This window comes from Mastomys coucha, unplaced genomic scaffold (genome assembly GCF_008632895.1).
Source record: "Mastomys coucha isolate ucsf_1 unplaced genomic scaffold, UCSF_Mcou_1 pScaffold21, whole genome shotgun sequence".
In the NCBI taxonomy this organism is placed as follows: Eukaryota; Metazoa; Chordata; class Mammalia; order Rodentia; family Muridae; genus Mastomys; species Mastomys coucha.
In genome coordinates this window covers 54,020,334-54,024,083 of record NW_022196904.1, presented here as the reverse complement: position 1 = coordinate 54,024,083, position 3,750 = coordinate 54,020,334, and positions in this window count along the sequence as shown.

The following is a 3,750-nucleotide window of genomic DNA, read 5'->3' as shown; positions in this document are numbered from 1 at the left end:
TCCCTCCCTTCCTCCCTTCCTCCCTCCCTCCCTCTCTGTCTTTTATAATGCTGGAGCTCAGTCCCAGGGCCTCACACATGCTAGATAGCCCTCACCGTTCTGAGTTCTTATGAAGATTCTGGAGCATTTTCTGAAGTTCAGTGAAGTTGCTTTGAAGCCATCTGGTCCTATCCAGTGTGGCTTTCATAGTCTGTGGGGAAAGCTGGGAGCAGTGCTTGGCCCAAAGCAAGTTCACGCTGATACTGAGATGTCTGGGAGGGGGAAACCACAAAGGCAGAGTTAGTAGCCCTAGCTTTCTGCCTCTCTCTGCCTTGCTAAGGCCTCAAGTGGCTTCCTAACAAGTGCTACCCTGAGTCCTCCCAGTCCTTGCTGATCCAGGGCCAGCCACCTCCTGCCACCCTTCTCCCCTGGCCTGAGGCCTCTAACCACTTCCTCTCACTTGCAGCAGCTTCTTCCACCCAGGATGTCCATTTGCTCTCCAGGGTTCAGGCTCTCAGCTGAGAAGTGAACTCCCTGTCTACTTCTCATCTTTGTCCCTCCCCCCATCCTTCCTGTTCTCATATCAAGACAAGGTGTGTAGAGGCACTTCAGGGTGGGGAACATCTGATCCTTGCTCCTCTGTCTCAGGGGAGGAGGAAGGTGGTGGAGGCTCAACTTAAACATAAAGTGTTGGGGGAACTCTGGGAGAAATGGAAAACTGGTGGTACAGAAGAGAGGGACAGGAAAGCCATGACTAATGTCCTTGAGCAGATACGGCGGGACCAGTGGGCATGGTTCTTCCCAGCTGGGACTACCAGTTCTCTGGAAGTGAGCAGGGGTTAGTAAGTAAGGAAGTACAGGTTGAGGCCTTGGACTTACTCCGAGGGGAGAAGGCTGCCATGACAACTGGAAATGCAGAATCAGTGTAGTTTATGTAGGGAAGGTTGAGTGCAAACCCTATTGTTTCTAGCCTCAGGCAGTAACAGGCAAGACTCTTAATCTAAGATTGCCCCAAAGACAGGCAATCAATTCACTCCAATAAGATCGAGGCCAGGTATACTGGTCTGCCCAGGGCCTGGCATCTACACACTCTTGGTTCTGCAGAAATAATTCAATGAACCTCTGACCTGGAATTCTGAGCAGTGTATCTGCTTTGGCACTGTGCCTGGCTAGTCTCTCTAGAGGGAGTTATCACTCTTGGGCCTGGCTTGAATGTCTATATAGCTCTGATCCTGAGACCCTATCTGGAAGATTTAAGTGACCTTGGCAACTCCATTATACACAGCGGTATATGCCTCTACCGGCATGCTGGCTTCGGTCTGCCTGAACACAGGTGCTGCCGCCATAGAGTCCAAATTGCAAGTCCGGAGAGCACGGACCGGGTCTTGGTGCTGGGTGGTGGCCAGTGCTTTCCAGATTTGGTATCTCCATAGGTCATAAGTCAGGGTCCACACATAGAAAGATGTGTCCATAAGATCTTTATTCTTAAACCACCAAGAGAATTTAGTCACCCTGGAGTGGCCCAAGACAACCATCCTCTGAGAGTGAGCCCTGTAAGAGTCCTGGAACATTGAACTGGTTTTTTTCTCCTTCCCTGGCCTTCAGATTTGTACCTTGTTTCTGTCCATTCATGGAGGCAAGGACAGTCTAGGAGAATGGGCTCCAGCTACTCAGTTCCAAGGTCAAATCCATGACCTCTAGCTCTGTTCTGACTGTCACCAGTCAGGAAGCTTCCCCCCCTTGCAGGCTTTGTGGTCGTGGGGAATGCCATTTCAATGCTACCCACTCTGAGAGCTTAGCTGTAACCTCTCAATGGAGGACATAGCCCTGTTCCTGTGTGGGCCTCACGGACTGGCACCTGTAGTCTGTGAAATGGGTGTCTGGCTCAGGCAGCCCCTAACAGTAAAGGCTCCATCTGCTCTCTATCTGCTCTTACTCTCTATGGGAGAGGTTGTTGGCTATCCTGGGGTTCTGACTGCGTTCCTCTACGTGGGGTCTCCTGACCCTCAACTACATGTCAGACCTACCATATGCAGGCAAGACTGTGTGGGTGGAGATGTGGGGGAACCGGCTAATCTGATTGAGGGAGGGGAGTGGCCACTGCCTGGAAGAGAGATCACTCAGCTCTCTCTGCCCCGGTGTTAGTGTCTACCAGGCTCTTGGACCAGCCCTAGGTGCTCAGATTCTTGCTCCAAAATTGTTGCTTCATTTCTGTTGGCATCTCTCAACATGCCTACTCTACAGATGTAGAACTGAAGCTCAGCAAGTTGAAGTGACTTATCTGGACTCACACAGCTGGATAACATAGTTGCCATTGGTTATGGTGTCAGATCAGAGGCAGTAAGAAAGAGGGACTTTCCTTCTGCAGAGTCCAGAAAGTTGCTAAAGCTGACACCGAACTGGACACCAGATAGGACTTGAGCAGAGGACAGGGAGGAAGGACAGAATGCCAGGGTCCATGACACAGTGGGAAGTGCTCCGGTGTTCTTGCCTACCCTGGAACAAGAGCTTTAACAATGGAGGCTTTGGGTGGACACTTAAGGGCAGACAATAGAAAAGCTCAGAACCAGATCCTGCCCTCCCAGTCACAGACACAGAGAAGAAACGTCTGATGCAGGGAGAGTCCTGCTTGGAGAGACCCTGGAGCTCAGAGCTGGATCTGCTGAGACCTGGGGCTGGTTATGAGCAGAAACCAAAAACAGGTTTGTTGATGAATCAGTCTCCGGGGGCACCCAGCAAGAGGCAGGGGAGATGCCCGCTTTCCTGCCCACCAGGCAGGGCTTGCCCCTTCCTGCTCCCACCACAAGCAGCTTGTGCCTCTCCTGCTTGCTTCCAACTCCAAGGCCAACAAGCAGAGCAGCCTGCTGGACGACTTCCTGCATGGGTACCCACCCTCGTTGCTGTGTCTAGACAGCAGCTGCTGCCCATGTTGGTGGAGGGTCCAGGAGGAACGCAGCAGGGGGCTGAGGAATTGGCCAGAGCTATGTCTGAAATCTTGTTCAAAACCACAGGCAGGGTGAACTGGTCGGAAAATATTCCTTCCTGGAGACATTGCAGCTCTGCCTCCTCGAGTCAGCCAGCCACTTCCTTCCTGTGTGTATCTTATACATGCTAAGGGGGTGGGCTCAGCCCCAGTGTTTTTTGCTTCAAGTTTTTTTTTTTGTCTGTTGTGTTCCTTTGGTGTGTTATAGGCCGAGAGGGCTGGGCTGCTTTGAAAGGGACTTGGTCACAGGGTTGTTGGAACAGCTTGGGCTGGTGTGTAAGGTGAAAGTTTTTGGCTGTGAGAATGTGGAAGAGCCCTGGCATCACTTCTGGATCCTCATATGGTATGGTTTCATCACAGACGGGTCACAGGAGCTGACTCTGATTATTTTACAGGTAACTAACTGCTTAAGAAGGCCACTCTGCTTAGGGTGCCAAAGGCAGGGAGGCTAGACTGACTTCCTGCCTCCCACGCCCAAGCCCTTCCGGCAGGCAGTTCATAGGCCCTTCAGCACTGGCTCAGATCCTGCTTGCTCTTGCTAAAATTCCTGCCAGCTTATTTCCTGAGAAGCCAGGGGACTTTTGGTTTATTAACGTTTTCTTTCTCTTGGAGCGAACAGAGTTGCTCAGAAGCTGATACGCCAGAAGTAATGCAAGTCACCTGGAAAACCTGTACACACATGTGCATATATAAACACACACACACACACACACACACACACACACATGTTATGTCTACAAGATGATACAAGTTTCAAGAAAAATCTGCATTCAGCCTACAGGTGATGA